The sequence below is a fragment of the Phalangium opilio genome, unplaced genomic scaffold, assembly GCF_054372755.1.
Source record: "Phalangium opilio isolate 3A_F unplaced genomic scaffold, DU_Popi_V2 ptg000077l_1, whole genome shotgun sequence".
NCBI lineage: Eukaryota > Metazoa > Arthropoda > Arachnida > Opiliones > Phalangiidae > Phalangium > Phalangium opilio.
This window is the reverse complement of record NW_028324185.1, coordinates 6876799-6893984: the sequence shown is the minus strand read 5'-3', so window position 1 is coordinate 6893984 and position 17186 is coordinate 6876799. Positions and strand designations below refer to the sequence as shown.

The 17186-nt window shown below is 40.1% G+C and overlaps 42 non-coding genes across 42 annotated transcripts; all 42 read left to right on the top strand.

Moving 5' to 3' along the window:
- The first annotated feature begins 188 nt into the window (after positions 1-188).
- TRNAR-UCG (transfer RNA arginine (anticodon UCG)) lies at positions 189-261 on the top strand. The gene has a single exon. It is a non-coding gene; the product is annotated as a tRNA-Arg (tRNA).
- Positions 262-352: 91 nt separating this feature from the next.
- Positions 353-425, top strand: TRNAR-ACG (transfer RNA arginine (anticodon ACG)). Its single transcript has one exon. It is a non-coding gene; the product is annotated as a tRNA-Arg (tRNA).
- Positions 426-1002: 577 nt separating this feature from the next.
- On the top strand, positions 1003-1075 carry TRNAR-ACG (transfer RNA arginine (anticodon ACG)). The gene has a single exon. It is a non-coding gene; the product is annotated as a tRNA-Arg (tRNA).
- A 91-nt stretch (positions 1076-1166) lies between these two features.
- TRNAR-ACG (transfer RNA arginine (anticodon ACG)) lies at positions 1167-1239 on the top strand. The gene has a single exon. It is a non-coding gene; the product is annotated as a tRNA-Arg (tRNA).
- Positions 1240-1330: 91 nt separating this feature from the next.
- TRNAH-AUG (transfer RNA histidin (anticodon AUG)) lies at positions 1331-1403 on the top strand. Its single transcript has one exon. It is a non-coding gene; the product is annotated as a tRNA-His (tRNA).
- Positions 1404-2137: 734 nt separating this feature from the next.
- On the top strand, positions 2138-2210 carry TRNAR-ACG (transfer RNA arginine (anticodon ACG)). Its single transcript has one exon. It is a non-coding gene; the product is annotated as a tRNA-Arg (tRNA).
- Positions 2211-2787: 577 nt separating this feature from the next.
- On the top strand, positions 2788-2860 carry TRNAR-ACG (transfer RNA arginine (anticodon ACG)). Its single transcript has one exon. It is a non-coding gene; the product is annotated as a tRNA-Arg (tRNA).
- Positions 2861-3109: 249 nt separating this feature from the next.
- On the top strand, positions 3110-3182 carry TRNAR-UCG (transfer RNA arginine (anticodon UCG)). The gene has a single exon. It is a non-coding gene; the product is annotated as a tRNA-Arg (tRNA).
- A 91-nt stretch (positions 3183-3273) lies between these two features.
- TRNAR-ACG (transfer RNA arginine (anticodon ACG)) lies at positions 3274-3346 on the top strand. The gene has a single exon. It is a non-coding gene; the product is annotated as a tRNA-Arg (tRNA).
- A 91-nt stretch (positions 3347-3437) lies between these two features.
- On the top strand, positions 3438-3510 carry TRNAR-ACG (transfer RNA arginine (anticodon ACG)). Its single transcript has one exon. It is a non-coding gene; the product is annotated as a tRNA-Arg (tRNA).
- A 255-nt stretch (positions 3511-3765) lies between these two features.
- Positions 3766-3838, top strand: TRNAR-ACG (transfer RNA arginine (anticodon ACG)). The gene has a single exon. It is a non-coding gene; the product is annotated as a tRNA-Arg (tRNA).
- Positions 3839-3929: 91 nt separating this feature from the next.
- Positions 3930-4002, top strand: TRNAH-AUG (transfer RNA histidin (anticodon AUG)). Its single transcript has one exon. It is a non-coding gene; the product is annotated as a tRNA-His (tRNA).
- Positions 4003-4250: 248 nt separating this feature from the next.
- Positions 4251-4323, top strand: TRNAR-UCG (transfer RNA arginine (anticodon UCG)). Its single transcript has one exon. It is a non-coding gene; the product is annotated as a tRNA-Arg (tRNA).
- A 413-nt stretch (positions 4324-4736) lies between these two features.
- Positions 4737-4809, top strand: TRNAR-ACG (transfer RNA arginine (anticodon ACG)). Its single transcript has one exon. It is a non-coding gene; the product is annotated as a tRNA-Arg (tRNA).
- Positions 4810-4900: 91 nt separating this feature from the next.
- On the top strand, positions 4901-4973 carry TRNAR-ACG (transfer RNA arginine (anticodon ACG)). The gene has a single exon. It is a non-coding gene; the product is annotated as a tRNA-Arg (tRNA).
- A 249-nt stretch (positions 4974-5222) lies between these two features.
- Positions 5223-5295, top strand: TRNAR-UCG (transfer RNA arginine (anticodon UCG)). The gene has a single exon. It is a non-coding gene; the product is annotated as a tRNA-Arg (tRNA).
- Positions 5296-5386: 91 nt separating this feature from the next.
- On the top strand, positions 5387-5459 carry TRNAR-ACG (transfer RNA arginine (anticodon ACG)). The gene has a single exon. It is a non-coding gene; the product is annotated as a tRNA-Arg (tRNA).
- Positions 5460-6036: 577 nt separating this feature from the next.
- TRNAR-ACG (transfer RNA arginine (anticodon ACG)) lies at positions 6037-6109 on the top strand. The gene has a single exon. It is a non-coding gene; the product is annotated as a tRNA-Arg (tRNA).
- A 91-nt stretch (positions 6110-6200) lies between these two features.
- Positions 6201-6273, top strand: TRNAR-ACG (transfer RNA arginine (anticodon ACG)). The gene has a single exon. It is a non-coding gene; the product is annotated as a tRNA-Arg (tRNA).
- A 91-nt stretch (positions 6274-6364) lies between these two features.
- TRNAH-AUG (transfer RNA histidin (anticodon AUG)) lies at positions 6365-6437 on the top strand. The gene has a single exon. It is a non-coding gene; the product is annotated as a tRNA-His (tRNA).
- A 248-nt stretch (positions 6438-6685) lies between these two features.
- Positions 6686-6758, top strand: TRNAR-UCG (transfer RNA arginine (anticodon UCG)). Its single transcript has one exon. It is a non-coding gene; the product is annotated as a tRNA-Arg (tRNA).
- A 413-nt stretch (positions 6759-7171) lies between these two features.
- Positions 7172-7244, top strand: TRNAR-ACG (transfer RNA arginine (anticodon ACG)). Its single transcript has one exon. It is a non-coding gene; the product is annotated as a tRNA-Arg (tRNA).
- A 577-nt stretch (positions 7245-7821) lies between these two features.
- Positions 7822-7894, top strand: TRNAR-ACG (transfer RNA arginine (anticodon ACG)). Its single transcript has one exon. It is a non-coding gene; the product is annotated as a tRNA-Arg (tRNA).
- A 249-nt stretch (positions 7895-8143) lies between these two features.
- Positions 8144-8216, top strand: TRNAR-UCG (transfer RNA arginine (anticodon UCG)). Its single transcript has one exon. It is a non-coding gene; the product is annotated as a tRNA-Arg (tRNA).
- Positions 8217-8307: 91 nt separating this feature from the next.
- On the top strand, positions 8308-8380 carry TRNAR-ACG (transfer RNA arginine (anticodon ACG)). The gene has a single exon. It is a non-coding gene; the product is annotated as a tRNA-Arg (tRNA).
- A 91-nt stretch (positions 8381-8471) lies between these two features.
- Positions 8472-8544, top strand: TRNAR-ACG (transfer RNA arginine (anticodon ACG)). Its single transcript has one exon. It is a non-coding gene; the product is annotated as a tRNA-Arg (tRNA).
- Positions 8545-8635: 91 nt separating this feature from the next.
- TRNAC-ACA (transfer RNA cysteine (anticodon ACA)) lies at positions 8636-8708 on the top strand. Its single transcript has one exon. It is a non-coding gene; the product is annotated as a tRNA-Cys (tRNA).
- Positions 8709-8799: 91 nt separating this feature from the next.
- On the top strand, positions 8800-8872 carry TRNAR-ACG (transfer RNA arginine (anticodon ACG)). Its single transcript has one exon. It is a non-coding gene; the product is annotated as a tRNA-Arg (tRNA).
- A 91-nt stretch (positions 8873-8963) lies between these two features.
- Positions 8964-9036, top strand: TRNAH-AUG (transfer RNA histidin (anticodon AUG)). The gene has a single exon. It is a non-coding gene; the product is annotated as a tRNA-His (tRNA).
- A 248-nt stretch (positions 9037-9284) lies between these two features.
- TRNAR-UCG (transfer RNA arginine (anticodon UCG)) lies at positions 9285-9357 on the top strand. Its single transcript has one exon. It is a non-coding gene; the product is annotated as a tRNA-Arg (tRNA).
- Positions 9358-9770: 413 nt separating this feature from the next.
- TRNAR-ACG (transfer RNA arginine (anticodon ACG)) lies at positions 9771-9843 on the top strand. The gene has a single exon. It is a non-coding gene; the product is annotated as a tRNA-Arg (tRNA).
- A 91-nt stretch (positions 9844-9934) lies between these two features.
- On the top strand, positions 9935-10007 carry TRNAR-ACG (transfer RNA arginine (anticodon ACG)). Its single transcript has one exon. It is a non-coding gene; the product is annotated as a tRNA-Arg (tRNA).
- Positions 10008-10098: 91 nt separating this feature from the next.
- On the top strand, positions 10099-10171 carry TRNAR-ACG (transfer RNA arginine (anticodon ACG)). The gene has a single exon. It is a non-coding gene; the product is annotated as a tRNA-Arg (tRNA).
- Positions 10172-10262: 91 nt separating this feature from the next.
- Positions 10263-10335, top strand: TRNAR-ACG (transfer RNA arginine (anticodon ACG)). The gene has a single exon. It is a non-coding gene; the product is annotated as a tRNA-Arg (tRNA).
- Positions 10336-10425: 90 nt separating this feature from the next.
- TRNAR-ACG (transfer RNA arginine (anticodon ACG)) lies at positions 10426-10498 on the top strand. The gene has a single exon. It is a non-coding gene; the product is annotated as a tRNA-Arg (tRNA).
- An 85-nt stretch (positions 10499-10583) lies between these two features.
- Positions 10584-10656, top strand: TRNAR-UCG (transfer RNA arginine (anticodon UCG)). Its single transcript has one exon. It is a non-coding gene; the product is annotated as a tRNA-Arg (tRNA).
- Positions 10657-10905: 249 nt separating this feature from the next.
- On the top strand, positions 10906-10978 carry TRNAR-UCG (transfer RNA arginine (anticodon UCG)). The gene has a single exon. It is a non-coding gene; the product is annotated as a tRNA-Arg (tRNA).
- A 91-nt stretch (positions 10979-11069) lies between these two features.
- On the top strand, positions 11070-11142 carry TRNAR-ACG (transfer RNA arginine (anticodon ACG)). Its single transcript has one exon. It is a non-coding gene; the product is annotated as a tRNA-Arg (tRNA).
- Positions 11143-11555: 413 nt separating this feature from the next.
- Positions 11556-11628, top strand: TRNAR-UCG (transfer RNA arginine (anticodon UCG)). Its single transcript has one exon. It is a non-coding gene; the product is annotated as a tRNA-Arg (tRNA).
- A 91-nt stretch (positions 11629-11719) lies between these two features.
- On the top strand, positions 11720-11792 carry TRNAR-ACG (transfer RNA arginine (anticodon ACG)). The gene has a single exon. It is a non-coding gene; the product is annotated as a tRNA-Arg (tRNA).
- A 413-nt stretch (positions 11793-12205) lies between these two features.
- On the top strand, positions 12206-12278 carry TRNAR-UCG (transfer RNA arginine (anticodon UCG)). Its single transcript has one exon. It is a non-coding gene; the product is annotated as a tRNA-Arg (tRNA).
- A 419-nt stretch (positions 12279-12697) lies between these two features.
- Positions 12698-12770, top strand: TRNAR-ACG (transfer RNA arginine (anticodon ACG)). Its single transcript has one exon. It is a non-coding gene; the product is annotated as a tRNA-Arg (tRNA).
- The last annotated feature ends 4416 nt before the right edge of the window (positions 12771-17186 follow it).

Sequence of the window (17186 nt, the reverse complement as noted above, 5' to 3'; positions counted from 1 at the left end):
GCTTCAATAGCATTAAGATAAACCTCCAACGGGCTTGTGGCGCAATGGATAACGCGTCTGCCTACAGAGAAAAAGATTCTAGGTTCAAGTCATGGCAAGCTCGGTGTTTATTTTAATTAAAGATCTTTTATGCGTCATAAAAATGCATAAATACAATGTTTGGAAAAGTTTTTGATAGACCGAAGCAAGGGTTTGTGGCGTAATGGATAACGCGTCTGCCTTCGAAGCAGAAGATTCCAGGTTCGGGCCCTGGCAAGCTCGGTATTAACATTTAAAGATGATTATTGGAATGTAACGGAAGGGAAATTTATAATATTGCAATGCTACAATAGCATTTAGATTAACCTCCAACGGGCTTGTGGCGCAATGGATAACGCGTCTGCCTACGGAGCAGAAGATTCCAGGTTCGAGTCCTGGCAAGCTCGGTATTAACATTTAAAGGTGATTTTTAGACTATAATGGAAGGGAAATTTAAAATATTGCAATGCTTCAATAGCATTTAGATAAACTTCCAACGGGCTTGTGGCGCAATGGATAACGCGTCTGCCTACAGAGCAGAAGATTTAAGGTTCGAGTCCTGGCAAGCTCCGTATTAACATTTAAAGATGATTATTGGAATGTAACGGAAGGGAAATTTAAAATATTGCATTGCTTCAATAGCATTTAGATAAACCTCCAACGGGCTTGTGGCGCAATGGATAACGCGTCTGCCTACAGAGTAAAAGATTCTAGGTTCGAGCCATGGCAAGCTCGGTGTTTATTTTAATTAAAGATCTTTTATGCGTCATAAAAATGCGTAAATACAATGTTTGGAAAAGTTTTTGATAGAACGAAGCAAGGGCTTGTGTCGTAATGGATAAAGCGTCTGCCTTCGAAGCAGAAGATTCCAGGTTCGAGTCCTGGCAAGCTCGGTATTAACATTTAAAGATGATTATTAGTATATAACGGAAGAGAAATTTATAATATTGAAATGCTTCAATAGCATTTGGATTAACCTCCAACGGGCTTGTGGCGCAATGGATAACGCGTCTGCCTACGGAGCAGAAGATTCCAGGTTCGAGTCCTGGCAAGCTCGGTATTAACATTTAAAGATGATTATTGGAATGTAACGGAAGGGAAATTTATAATATTGCAATGCTTCAATAGCATTTAGATTAACGTCCAACGGGCTTGTGGCGCAATGGATAACGCGTCTGCCTACGGAGCAGAAGATTCCAGGTTCGAGTCCTGGCAAGCTCGGTATTAACATTTAAAGATGATTATTGGAATGTAACGGAAGGGAAATTTATAATATTGCAATGCTTCAATAGCATTTAGATTAACCTCCAACGGGCTTGTGGCGCAATGGATAACGCGTCTGCCTATGGAGCAGAAGATTCCAGGTTCGAGTCTTGGCAAGCTCGGTATTAACATTTTTAGATGATTATTGAATATAACGGAAGGGAAATTTATAATATTGCAATGCTACCATAGCATTTAGATTAACTTCCAACGGGCTTGTGGCGCAATGGATAACGCGTCTGCCTACGGAACAAAAGATTCTAGGTTCGAGTCCTGGCAAGCTCAGTGTTTATTTTAATTAAAGATCTTTTATGCGTCATAAAAATGCGTAAATACAATGTTTGGAAAAGTTTTTGATAGACCGAAGCAAGGGTTTGTGGCGTAATTTATAACGCGTCTGCCTTCGAAGCAGAAGATTCCAGGTTCGGGCCCTGGCAAGCTCGGTATTAACATTTAAAGATGATTATTGGAATGTAACGGAAGGGAAATTTATAATATTGCAATGCTACAATAGCATTTAGATTAACCTCCAACGGGCTTGTGGCGCAATGGATAACGCGTCTGCCTACAGAGCAAAAGATTCTAGGTTCGAGTCATGGCAAGCTCGGTGTTTATTTTAATTAAAGATCTTTTATGCGTCATAAAAATGCATAAATACAATGTTTGGAAAAGTTTTTGATAGACCGAAGCAAGGGTTTGTGGTGTAATGGATAACGCGTCTGCCTTCGAAGCAGAAGATTCCAGATTCGGGCCCTGGCAAGCTCGGTATTAACATTTAAAGATGATTATTGGAATGTAACGGAAGGGAAATTTATAGTATTGAAATGCTTCAATAGCATTTGGATTAACCTCCAACGGGCTTGTGGTGCAATGGATAACGCGTCTGCCTACGGAGCAGAAGATTCCAGGTTCGAGTCCTGGCAAGCTCGGTATTAACATTTAAAGATGATTATTGGAATGTAACGGAAGGGAAATTTATAATATTGCAATGCTTCAATAGCATTTAGATAAACTTCCAACGGACTTTTGGCGCAATGGATAACGCGTCTGCCTACAGAGCAGAAGATTTAAGGTTCGAGTCCTGGCAAGCTCGGTATTAACATTTAAAGATGATTATTGGAATGTAACGGAAGGGAAATTTAAAATATTGCATTGCTTCAATAGCATTTAGATAAACCTCCAACGGGCTTGTGGCGCAATGGATAACGCGTCTGCCTACAGAGTAAAAGATTCTAGGTTCGAGTCATGGCAAGCTCGGTGTTTATTTTAATTAAAGATCTTTTATGCGTCATAAAAATGCATAAATACAATGTTTGGAAAAGTTTTTGATAGACCGAAGCAAGGGTTTTTGGCGTAATGGATAACGCGTCTGCCTTCGAAGCAGAAGATTCCAGATTCGGGCCCTGGCAAGCTCGGTATTAACATTTAAAGATGATTATTGGAATGTAACGGAAGGGAAATTTATAGTATTGCAATTCTACAATAGCATTTAGATTAACCTCCGACGGGCTTGTGGCGCAATGGATAACGCGTCTGCCTACGGAGCAGAAGATTCCAGGTTCGAGTCCTGGCAAACTCGGTATTAACATTTAAAGATGATTATTAGTATATAACGGAAGGGAAATTTATAATATTGCAATGCTTAAATAGCATTTAGATTAACCTCCAACGGGCTTGTGGCGCAATGGATAACGCGTCTGCCTACAGAGCAAAAGATTCTAGGTTCGAGTCATGGCAAACTCGGTGTTTATTTTAATTAAAGATCTTTTATGCGTCATAAAAATGCATAAATACAATGTTTGGAAAAGTTTTTGATAGACCGAAGCAAGGGTTTGTGGCGTAATGGATAAAGCGTCTGCCTTCGAAGCAGAAGATTCCAGGTTCGAGTCCTGGCAAGCTCGGTATTAACATTTAAAGATGATTATTAGTATATAACGGAAGGGAAATTTATAATATTGAAATGCTTCAATAACATTTGGATTAACCTCCAACGGGCTTGTGGCGCAATGGATAACGCGTCTGCCTACGGAGCAGAAGATTCCAGGTTCGAGTCCTGGCAAGCTCGGTATTAACATTTAAAGATGATTATTGGAATGTAACGGAAGGGAAATTTATAATATTGCAATGCTACAATAGCATTTAGATTAACCTCCAACGGGCTTGTGGCGCAATGGATAACGCGTCTGCCTACGGAGCAGAAGATTCCAGGTTCGAGTCCTGGCAAGCTCGGTATTAACATTTAAAGGTGATTATTAGACTATAATGGAAGGGAAATTTAAAATATTGCAATGCTTCAATAGCATTTAGATAAACTTCCAACGGGCTTGTGGCGCAATGGATAACGCGTCTGCCTACAGAGCAGAAGATTTAAGGTTCGAGTCCTGGCAAGATCGGTATTAACATTTAAAGATGATTATTGGAATGTAACGGAAGGGAAATTTATAATATTGCAATGCTTCAATAGCATTTAGATTAACGTCCAACGGGCTTGTGGCGCAATGGATAACGCGTCTGCCTACGGAGCAGAAGATTACAGGTTCGAGTCCTGGCAAGCTCGGTATTAACATTTAAAGATGATTATTGGAATGTAACGGAAGGGAAATTTATAATATTGCAATGCTTCAATAGCATTTAGATTAACCTCCAACGGGCTTGTGGCGTAATGGATAACGCGTCTGCCTATGGAGCAGAAGATTCCAGGTTCGAGTCTTGGCAAGCTCGGTATTAACATTTTAAGATGATTATTGAATATAACGGAAGGGAAATTTATAATATTGCAATGCTACCATAGCATTTAGAATAACTTCCAACGGGCTTGTGGCGTAATGGATAACGCGTCTGCCTACAGAGCAAAAGATTCAAGGTTCGAGTCATGGCAAGCTCGGTGTTTATTTTAATTAAAGATCTTTTATGCGTCATAAAAATGCATAAATACAATGTTTGGAAAAGTTTTTGATAGAACGAAGCAAGGGCTTGTGGCTTAATGGATAACGCGTCTGCCTTCGAAGCAGAAGATTCCAGGTTCGAGTCCTGGCAAGCTCGGTATTAACATTTAAAGATGATTATTAGAATATAACGGAAGCGAAGTTTATAATATTGCAATGCTTAAATAGCATTTAGATTAACCTCCAACGGGCTTGTGGCGCAATGGATAACGCGTCTGCCAACAGAGTTAAAGATTCTAGGTTCGAGTCATGGCAAGCTCGGTGTTTATTTTAATTAAAGATCTTTTATGCGTCATAAAAATGCATAAATACAATGTTTGGAAAAGTTTTTGATAGACCGAAGCAAGGGTTTGTGGCGTAATGGATAACGCGTCTGCCTTCGAAGCAGAAGATTCCAGATTCGGGCCCTGGCAAGCTCGGTATTAACATTTAAAGATGATTATTGGAATGTAACGGAAGGGAAATTTATAGTATTGCAATGCTACAATAGCATTTAGATTAACCTCCGACGGGCTTGTGGCGCAATGGATAACGCGTCTGCCTACGGAGCAGAAGATTCCAGGTTCGAGTCCTGGCAAACTCGGTATTAACATTTAAAGATGATTATTAGTATATAACGGAAGGGAAATTTATAATATTGAAATGCTTCAATAGCATTTGGATTAACCTCCAACGGGCTTGTGGCGCAATGGATAACGCGTCTGCCTACGGAGCAGAAGATTCCAGGTTCGAGTCCTGGCAAGCTCGGTATTAACATTCAAAGATGAGTATTAGAATATATCGGAAGGGAAATTTAAAATATTGCAATGCTTCAATAGCATTAAGATAAACCTCCAACGGGCTTTTGGCGCAATGGATAACGCGTCTGCCTACAGAGAAAAAGATTCTAGGTTCAAGTCATGGCAAGCTCGGTGTTTATTTTAATTAAAGATCTTTTATGCGTCATAAAAATGCATAAATACAATGTTTGGAAAAGTTTTTGATAGACCGAAGCAAGGGTTTGTGGCGTAATGGATAACGCGTCTGCCTTCGAAGCAGAAGATTCCAGGTTCGGGCCCTGGCAAGCTCGGTATTAACATTTAAAGATGATTATTGGAATGTAACGGAAGGGAAATTTATAATATTGCAATGCTACAATAGCATTTAGATTAACCTCCAACGGGCTTGTGGCGCAATGGATAACGCGTCTGCCTACGGAGCAGAAGATTCCAGGTTCGAGTCCTGGCAAGCTCGGTATTAACATTTAAAGGTGATTATTAGACTATAATGGAAGGGAAATTTAAAATATTGCAATGCTTCAATAGCATTTAGATAAACTTCCAACGGGCTTGTGGCGCAATGGATAACGCGTCTGCCTACAGAGCAGAAGATTTAAGGTTCGAGTCCTGGCAAGCTCCGTATTAACATTTAAAGATGATTATTGGAATGTAACGGAAGGGAAATTTAAAATATTGCATTGCTTCAATAGCATTTAGATAAACCTCCAACGGGCTTGTGGCGCAATGGATAACGCGTCTGCCTACAGAGTAAAAGATTCTAGGTTCGAGCCATGGCAAGCTCGGTGTTTATTTTAATTAAAGATCTTTTATGCGTCATAAAAATGCGTAAATACAATGTTTGGAAAAGTTTTTGATAGAACGAAGCAAGGGCTTGTGTCGTAATGGATAAAGCGTCTGCCTTCGAAGCAGAAGATTCCAGGTTCGAGTCCTGGCAAGCTCGGTATTAACATTTAAAGATGATTATTAGTATATAACGGAAGGGAAATTTATAATATTGAAATGCTTCAATAGCATTTGGATTAACCTCCAACGGGCTTGTGGCGCAATGGATAACGCGTCTGCCTACGGATCAGAAGATTCCAGGTTCGAGTCCTGGCAAGCTCGGTATTAACATTTAAAGATGATTATTGGAATGTAACGGAAGGGAAATTTATAATATTGCAATGCTTCAATAGCATTTAGATTAACGTCCAACGGGCTTGTGGCGCAATGGATAACGCGTCTGCCTACGGAGCAGAAGATTCCAGGTTCGAGTCCTGGCAAGCTCGGTATTAACATTTAAAGATGATTATTGGAATGTAACGGAAGGGAAATTTATAATATTGCAATGCTTCAATAGCATTTAGATTAACCTCCAACGGGCTTGTGGCGCAATGGATAACGCGTCTGCCTATGGAGCAGAAGATTCCAGGTTCGAGTCTTGGCAAGCTCGGTATTAACATTTTAAGATGATTATTGAATATAACGGAAGGGAAATTTATAATATTGCAATGCTACCATAGCATTTAGATTAACTTCCAACGGGCTTGTGGCGCAATGGATAACGCGTCTGCCTACGGAACAAAAGATTCTAGGTTCGAGTCCTGGCAAGCTCAGTGTTTATTTTAATTAAAGATCTTTTATGCGTCATAAAAATGCGTAAATACAATGTTTGGAAAAGTTTTTGATAGACCGAAGCAAGGGTTTGTGGCGTAATGGATAACGCGTCTGCCTTCGAAGCAGAAGATTCCAGGTTCGGGCCCTGGCAAGCTCGGTATTAACATTTAAAGATGATTATTGGAATGTAACGGAAGGGAAATTTATAATATTGGAATGCTACAATAGCATTTAGATTAACCTCCAACGGGCTTGTGGCGCAATGGATAACGCGTCTGCCTACAGAGCAAAAGATTCTAGGTTCGAGTCATGGCAAGCTCGGTGTTTATTTTAATTAAAGATCTTTTATGCGTCATAAAAATGCATAAATACAATGTTTGGAAAAGTTTTTGATAGACCGAAGCAAGGGTTTGTGGTGTAATGGATAACGCGTCTGCCTTCGAAGCAGAAGATTCCAGATTCGGGCCCTGGCAAGCTCGGTATTAACATTTAAAGATGATTATTGGAATGTAACGGAAGGGAAATTTATAGTATTGAAATGCTTCAATAGCATTTGGATTAACCTCCAACGGGCTTGTGGTGCAATGGATAACGCGTCTGCCTACGGAGCAGAAGATTCCAGGTTCGAGTCCTGGCAAGCTCGGTATTAACATTTAAAGATGATTATTGGAATGTAACGGAAGGGAAATTTATAATATTGCAATGCTTCAATAGCATTTAGATAAACTTCCAACGGACTTTTGGCGCAATGGATAACGCGTCTGCCTACAGAGCAGAAGATTTAAGGTTCGAGTCCTGGCAAGCTCGGTATTAACATTTAAAGATGATTATTGGAATGTAACGGAAGGGAAATTTAAAATATTGCATTGCTTCAATAGCATTTAGATAAACCTCCAACGGGCTTGTGGCGCAATGGATAACGCGTCTGCCTACAGAGTAAAAGATTCTAGGTTCGAGTCATGGCAAGCTCGGTGTTTATTTTAATTAAAGATCTTTTATGCGTCATAAAAATGCATAAATACAATGTTTGGAAAAGTTTTTGATAGACCGAAGCAAGGGTTTTTGGCGTAATGGATAACGCGTCTGCCTTCGAAGCAGAAGATTCCAGATTCGGGCCCTGGCAAGCTCGGTATTAACATTTAAAGATGATTATTGGAATGTAACGGAAGGGAAATTTATAGTATTGCAATGCTACAATAGCATTTAGATTAACCTCCGACGGGCTTGTGGCGCAATGGATAACGCGTCTGCCTACGGAGCAGAAGATTCCAGGTTCGAGTCCTGGCAAACTCGGTATTAACATTTAAAGATGATTATTAGTATATAACGGAAGGGAAATTTATAATATTGCAATGCTTAAATAGCATTTAGATTAACCTCCAACGGGCTTGTGGCGCAATGGATAACGCGTCTGCCTACAGAGCAAAAGATTCTAGGTTCGAGTCATGGCAAACTCGGTGTTTATTTTAATTAAAGATCTTTTATGCGTCATAAAAATGCATAAATACAATGTTTGGAAAAGTTTTTGATAGACCGAAGCAAGGGTTTGTGGCGTAATGGATAAAGCGTCTGCCTTCGAAGCAGAAGATTCCAGGTTCGAGTCCTGGCAAGCTCGGTATTAACATTTAAAGATGATTATTAGTATATAACGGAAGGGAAATTTATAATATTGAAATGCTTCAATAACATTTGGATTAACCTCCAACGGGCTTGTGGCGCAATGGATAACGCGTCTGCCTACGGAGCAGAAGATTCCAGGTTCGAGTCCTGGCAAGCTCGGTATTAACATTTAAAGATGATTATTGGAATGTAACGGAAGGGAAATTTATAATATTGCAATGCTACAATAGCATTTAGATTAACCTCCAACGGGCTTGTGGCGCAATGGATAACGCGTCTGCCTACGGAGCAGAAGATTCCAGGTTCGAGTCCTGGCAAGCTCGGTATTAACATTTAAAGGTGATTATTAGACTATAATGGAAGGGAAATTTAAAATATTGCAATGCTTCAATAGCATTTAGATAAACTTCCAACGGGCTTGTGGCGCAATGGATAACGCGTCTGCCTACAGAGCAGAAGATTTAAGGTTCGAGTCCTGGCAAGCTCGGTATTAACATTTAAAGATGATTATTGGAATGTAACGGAAGGGAAATTTATAATATTGCAATGCTTCAATAGCATTTAGATTAACGTCCAACGGGCTTGTGGCGCAATGGATAACGCGTCTGCCTACGGAGCAGAAGATTACAGGTTCGAGTCCTGGCAAGCTCGGTATTAACATTTAAAGATGATTATTGGAATGTAACGGAAGGGAAATTTATAATATTGCAATGCTTCAATAGCATTTAGATTAACCTCCAACGGGCTTGTGGCGTAATGGATAACGCGTCTGCCTATGGAGCAGAAGATTCCAGGTTCGAGTCTTGGCAAGCTCGGTATTAACATTTTAAGATGATTATTGAATATAACGGAAGGGAAATTTATAATATTGCAATGCTACCATAGCATTTAGAATAACTTCCAACGGGCTTGTGGCGCAATGGATAACGCGTCTGCCTACAGAACAAAAGATTCTAGGTTCGAGTCCTGGCAAGCTCAGTGTTTATTTTAATTAAAGATCTTTTATGCGTCGTAAAAATGCATAAATACAATGTTTGGAAAAGTTTTTGATCGAACGAAGCAAGGGCTTGTGGCTTAATGGATAACGCGTCTGCCTTCGAAGCAGAAGATTCCAGGTTCGAGTCCTGGCAAGCTCGGTATTAACATTTAAAGATGATTATTAGAATATAACGGAAGCGAAGTTTATAATATTGCAATGCTTAAATAGCATTTAGATTAACCTCCAACGGGCTTGTGGCGCAATGGATAACGCGTCTGCCAACAGAGCAAAAGATTCTAGGTTCGAGTCATGGCAAGCTCGGTGTTTATTTTAATTAAAGATCTTTTATGCGTCATAAAAATGCATAAATACAATGTTTGGAAAAGTTTTTGATAGACCGAAGCAAGGGTTTGTGGCGTAATGGATAACGCGTCTGCCTTCGAAGCAGAAGATTCCAGATTCGGGCCCTGGCAAGCTCGGTATTAACATTTAAAGATGATTATTGGAATGTAACGGAAGGGAAATTTATAGTATTGCAATGCTACAATAGCATTTAGATTAACCTCCGACGGGCTTGTGGCGCAATGGATAACGCGTCTGCCTACGGAGCAGAAGATTCCAGGTTCGAGTCCTGGCAAACTCGGTATTAACATTTAAAGATGATTATTAGTATATAACGGAAGGGAAATTTATAATATTGAAATGCTTCAATAGCATTTGGATTAACCTCCAACGGGCTTGTGGCGCAATGGATAACGCGTCTGCCTACGGAGCAGAAGATTCCAGGTTCGAGTCCTGGCAAGCTCGGTATTAACATTTAAAGATGATTATTGGAATGTAACGGAAGGGAAATTTATAATATTGCAATGCTTCAATAGCATTTAGATTAACCTCCAACGGGCTTGTGGCGCAATGGATAACGCGTCTGCCTACGGAGCAGAAGATTCCAGGTTCGAGTCCTGGCAAGCTCGGTATTAACATTTAAAGATGATTATTGGAATGTAACGGAAGGGAAATTTATAATATTGCAATGCTTCAATAGCATTTAGATTAACCTCCAACGGGCTTGTGGCGCAATGGATAACGCGTCTGCCTACGGAGCAGAAGATTCCAGGTTCGAGTCTTGGCAAGCTCGGTATTAACATTTAAAGATGATTATTGAATATAACGGAAGGGAAATTTATAATATTGCAATGCTACCATAGCATTTAGATTAACTTACAACGGGCTTGTGGCGCAATGGATAACGCGTCTGCCTACGGAGCAAAAGATTCTAGGTTCGAGTCCTGGCAAGCTCAGTGTTTATTTTAATTAAAGATCTTTTATGCGTCGTAAAAATGCATAAACACAATGTTTGGAAAAGTTTTTGATAGAACGAAGCAAGGGCTTGTGGCTTAATGGATAACGCGTCTGCCTTCGAAGCAGAAGATTCCAGGTTCGAGTCCTGGCAAGCTCGGTATTAACATTTAAAGATGATTATTAGAATATAACGGAAGCGAAATTTATAATATTGCAATGCTTAAATAGCATTTAGATTAACCTCCAACGGGCTTGTGGCGCAATGGATTACGCGTCTGCCTACAGAGCAAAAGATTCTAGGTTCGAGTCATGGCAAACTCGGTGTTTATTTTAATTAAAGATCTTTTATGCGTCATAAAAATGCATAAATACAATGTTTGGAAAAGTTTTTGATAGACCGAAGCAAGGGTTTGTGGCGTAATGGATAAAGCGTCTGCCTTCGAAGCAGAAGATTCCAGGTTCGAGTCCTGGCAAGCTCGGTATTAACATATAAAGATGATTATTAGTATATAACGGAAGGGAAATTTCTAATATTGAAATGCTTCAATAGCATTTGGATTAACCTCCAACGGGCTTGTGGTGCAATGGATAACGCGTCTGCCTACGGAGCAGAAGATTCCAGGTTCGAGCCCTGGCAAGCTCGGTATTAACATTTAAAGATGATTATTGGAATGTAACGGAAGGGAAATTTATAATATTGCAATGCTTCAATAGCATTTAGATAAACTTCCAACGGACTTGTGGCGCAATGGATAACGCGTCTGCCTACAGAGCAGAAGATTTAAGGTTCGAGTCCTGGCAAGCTCGGTATTAACATTTAAAGATGATTATTGGAATGTAACGGAAGGGAAATTTAAAATATTGCATTGCTTCAATAGCATTTAGATAAACCTCCAACGGGCTTGTGGCGCAATGGATAACGCGTCTGCCTACAGAGAAAAAGATTCTAGGTTCGAGTCATGGCAAGCTCGGTGTTTATTTTAATTAAAGATCTTTTATGCGTCATAAAAATGCATAAATACAATGTTTGGAAAAGTTTTTGATAGAACGAAGCAAGGGCTTGTGGCGTAATGGATAAAGCGTCTGCCTTCGAAGCAGAAGATTCCAGGTTCGAGTCCTGGCAAGCTCGGTATTAACATTTAAAGATGATTATTAGAATATAACGGAAGGGAAATTTATAATATTGAAATGCTTCAATAGCATTTGGATTAACCTCCAACGGGCTTGTGGTGCAATGGATAACGCGTCTGCCTACGGAGCAGAAGATTCCAGGTTCGAGTCCTGGCAAGCTCGGTATTAACATTTAAAGATGATTATTGGAATGTAACGGAAGGGAAATTTATAATATTGCAATGCTTCAATAGCATTTAGATAAACTTCCAACGGACTTGTGGCGCAATGGATAACGCGTCTGCCTACAGAGCAGAAGATTTAAGGTTCGAGTCCTGGCAAGCTCGGTATTAACATTTAAAGATGATTATTGGAATGTAACGGAAGGGAAATTTAAAATATTGCATTGCTTCAATAGCATTTAGATAAACCTCCAACGGGCTTGTGGCGCAATGGATAACGCGTCTGCCTACAGAGAAAAAGATTCTAGGTTCGAGTCATGGCAAGCTCGGTGTTTATTTTAATTAAAGATCTTTTATGCGTCATAAAAATGCATAAATACAATGTTTGGAAAAGTTTTTGATAGAACGAAGCAAGGGCTTGTGGCGTAATGGATAAAGCGTCTGCCTTCGAAGCAGAAGATTCCAGGTTCGAGTCCTGGCAAGCTCGGTATTAACATTTAAAGATGATTATTAGAATATAACGGAAGGGAAATTTATAATATTGAAATGCTTCAATAGCATTTGGATTAACCTCCAACGGGCTTGTGGCGCAATGGATAACGCGTCTGCCTACGGAGCAGAAGATTTAAGGTTCGAGTCCTGGCAAGCTCGGTATTAACATTTAAAGATGATTATTAGAATATAACGGAAGGGAAATTTATATAATTGAAATGCTTCAATAGCATTTGGATTAACCTCCAACGGGCTTGTGGCGCAATGGATAACGCGTCTGCCTACGGAGCAGAAAATTTAAGGTTCGAGTCCTGGCAAGCTCGGTATTAACATTGAAAGATGATTATTGGAATGTAACGGAAGGGAAATTTATAATATTGCAATGCTTCAATAGCATTTAGATTAACCTCCAACGGGCTTGTGGCGCAATGGATAACGCGTCTGCCTACGGAGCAGAAGATTCCAGGTTCGAGTCTTGGCAAGCTCGGTATTAGTAGTAGGGACTACCTAGTTGCGCAGAGATCCAAGATGGCCGCCACCCCAAGATGGCGGCCAGAACATCATCCACCAAACTTCCAAACAAAGATTAAGCTAAACTCCTACCTGACCAACCCTACCTTCCAGCATGCTATGACTCTTTAGAGGGGTTTTACCCATTTTTTCCCCCAAAACAAGCTCGGCTTAACACTCGGAGGCTGTAGTTCTTTTAATAAACCAGTCTAGTTATTTTGCAAGATTCTCGTTTGAATTTCCCGCCATAAAAAATAACCTTTTAAGTATGTCTGAGAAAAAAAGACAAATATACAAATAAAGATTTTTTAATAACAAATACCTAATAATATATACAATAAAATAGAGAATAACAAGAATATAAATATAAACAAAGATTAAATTTAAAACAAAAAATATTTACCGCCACTTTTACCGCTAATGAAAACCACTCTTTAAATCGTAATTTTGAAGGTAATTGTTCTTATATCTAGTGTAAAAAACATCTTGTTCAAAGTAACATTTTGATTTTCAAAACTTGATATTTTAGTCGAAATCTTAACTGAAAGCCGCTCTTTAAATCGTAATTAGCGCCGCGTTTTATTAACAATTTCACGACATCAACGTGGCATTCACTCTAGCGGGGCGTCGGCCACCAGCTTTTTTCAGGCACTCTGGTGGCCTGGAGTGGTGAGGCGCGGGATAAACGTTGACGGATGAATTTTAATAACCGAGAAACAGGGTAGTTGCGGAGCGTTAGAAAAAACACATTTTGAAGTACATGCCTCCATTGACTCAAGATCTTGGGCATTTCGGCTCCGAATCGTATCCACGTTGATCGAGCGAACAGCTGTTAAGTTTGAGAAGGACATCGAAGTCAAGGCCTCACTGAAGAGAACATGCTCCAACTGGTGCAGGGTACGCAGAACCTTATGCATTGGCAGGGCTTGTGGGCTTGTACGGGCCATGTCCTATAAAATTCTTCGTTGACCCTTTACCTCCCGAAGGAAGTTACATCCGAGCCACTGTGTGGGCTGGTCTTCTTGTTCAGGTCTGGTTGGGGGCCCCAGGACTTCTCTTACATTGTGATAGTCCGTTGTATGGACGCAAATGACTATCGCAGTGAAATTCGATTCATGAACCACAACCAACAAGCTTTGCTCGTGCATTCTGATGGCTGAGGCGACTTCACACAAATTTTACGCAACTTTCAAGAGACCAATGGAAAATACGTCAAATTAAGTCTTGCCGCGGAAGAAGTAGCAGGACTTAACTTAAACTCGATTTTCCTTCATTGCAATAGTCAGTTGTGTGGACACAAATGACACTGCAATGAAGGGCGATTCATGGCTCTCCTCAACATTAGCCATCAGAATGCCCGACGAAAGCTTACTGATGGCCTGGTCACTCTGTCAGGAGAAGTCGCGATGGAAATTGCGACTTCAGACAAATTTACGCAACTTTTCGTGCAGCCAAATGTAGCAAAGCAGAGATTGTACTGAAAAGCTACGTAAATCGAGTACATGAATCGAACTTGGTCTCTTTTCAGGCTATTCCTGAGAAGAGACAGTTGGAATAATCGAACTTGGTCTCTTTTCCTTGGTCTCATTTCCGTTGGAAAATTGAGTTTGGTCTTTACTCACCCAACAAAAGCGGCACGAGTTAAAGCAAGACATCTTTAGTTGGACTTTTAAGAGCATAGCTGAGCAACTGATAACTTTCTTCGCGAAACACGGAGCTTATATACTAAATGACCGAGAGCAGATTTAATATTAAACAAATTCTCTAGATAAAAAAAATTTATTTTTTTTACCGACCACACCCTGTAGACCACACCCTGTAACGTACTATTAAAGCCGAACGTTTTATATAATAACCGCTTGAAAACAGGTTGAAACCGGCTCAATCTAACCAGGGCGTTGTCTTTTTTATTGGAATCGGGTAAGGTCAATTACCTGACTACGTAGATTTTTCAAGGGTAACGACTTTAAAAGTTTAAGAATTTTAACGTTTTGATGAAGATAAACGGCGCGTTTTTTAAGATCGTCCATAGCTCAGTGGGTAAAGGCAGGGTTTACTAATGTGATACCCAAAAAAGTGGTGAGTTCAAATCCCGGCCAGTCTACCGAGCTATGAACTATCTTTTTATGTATAAAATAAGGTTTGTTTAAGAAGTTGGGGTTAGTTGATAAACAGGCGTTAGTCATGAATGACGACTTTTTTTAACTTTAGCGTCTAATACGTGTCTAGATATATACCCAAACAATACCCAATCAAGTTTTAAAAATTATTTGCATCAACCTTTGAACTTGACTAGTAATTATGAAGTTGGGTTGGCAGAAATCATATTTCCAAATCATTGGGTGAATATAAGCGAAGAGTTTAACAAGTTTGAAATTCAGGTCGTAAGTGACCCAAACCGTGACAACTATGCAGCTGTTAGAGAGAATGTTGAATATCAAAAAATAGAGATACCAGTCAATCGTTACGTTAAGACCAAAGAGTACGAACTGCCTCAAAATTTTGTCGAGCTTTTAAATGACGATGTAAACAGTCATCCGTATTTGAAAGGCAAATTATCTTTTAAATTAGTGAATAAATATAAAGACGGGGCCCTAGGAAAACAGTTAGATACAAACTTTCCCGTTTACCTGCAAGTTTTAGGAGAGGAAAACATACGGTTCAAAATACCAGCTGATTCCCCTTTGACCACATTATTTGAATTTAAGGAGAATAATTACGAAGATGTTCCCTATATATCCAAATATCCTGTATCAAAGCATGCTAAAAATATAAGTTTAAATTACACTAACAATTACGTGGAAATCGAAATTGATAATGTTGGAGATAGTTTAAAAAAAATTTTTATTACAAGTACATTCCTAAGGCAGCCATTAAACGTAAAACAAGCCACGAGGTTCCGCCGATAAGAAAAAAACCTCAACCAGAATATAAACCTCTACCGCCATCTATACCTATTTTACCGCGAACTACGCCTTTTCTTCCGATACCTATTGCTACGACTGAACCCGTAGTATTTGTACAACCACAGCCATCCAAAATAACCCCTCCCCCACCACCACCACCCAAAATAACTATTCCAAAACAAACCTCTCCAAAGCCTTATTATCCAACATATTCAGGGCCTGACCCCTCTAAAACGTTACCTCCAGCTTCAGGTAAACCGTTACCTCCAAGTTCGACTAAACCGATACCGCCAACTTCGACTAAACTAATCCCCACTACGACAGCTAAGCCAACAACAACAACAACACCAGCTAAGCCGAGCCCCACTACAACAGCTAAACCCACTACAACAACAACAACAACAGATAAGCCCATCCCAACTACAACATCTAAACCCACCTCCACTACAACAACAACAACAACAGCTAAGCCCGCCTCCACTACAACAACAACAACAGCGGCTAAACCCACCGCCACTGCAACATCAGCAGCTGAGCCCCCCTCCAATACCCCAACTAAGCTAACTACTCCAGAACCCCCTGAGATTCCTGCTCCCGAGCCACCAAAGCCGGAGTTACCGAAACCCGAGGTTCCGAAACCCTCTACCTTTGAACCACTGACGCCGACCCCCTCGCCAACAGAGGTTGAGGAAATATATATATTTACAGACCCATCTAAAACTGACTTACCGAAACCCGACTTACCGAAACCCGACCTATCGAAACCCGACCCATCCAAGCCTGACCTCGCAAAATCTCCAGACTCTACAACATCCTCTACTTTTGAGCTACCCATATTACCGACCCCCTCCCCACCACCGGTTGATGAAAAACCCTTGTTTCCGCAGCCGCTTGATCCGTCGAAAAAAAACCTGAACCAATTATTCCCGAAGAGCCTAAGCCTATTAACCCTGAAGATTATGGTAATTACACAGTATTGTTCTTACCTCAAACTTTTAAAGCCAGTAAAACGCCACAGAAAAACGCCGAAGGGGTTTATCGAGCCGTAGCCAACACTTTGGAAAAATTAGTATTTAACAAGTCGGGAAAACCAAAATATTACCTCTCCGTGTCGAGAAGATTATATAACCTTAAGTATCGAATGAAAACGTCGACCTTTTTGCCCTCATCCTTTCCCGCGCTTTGCGCTTCCGCATTTCATCCTTACTCTCAACATTATCTTCCTCCATTTTACATACAAAAATCAAATACTCACAAAAATAAGTGGCAAAAACCTGCTGGCTCTTTACAACCACTTAATTTGACTTAATATCCAATTTCCAACAACAATAATATACCGGTAGTTTAATTGACAACCTACTAGCATCGAAATTCTCATTAAGAATGGCTCCCGCGGTAAAAAAACGGCAATTTTCAACTAGGTGGGCGTTATCTCATTAGATTTGAAAAATATCATTTGTCTTTTTTACCAATGCCTAACCGTTTGG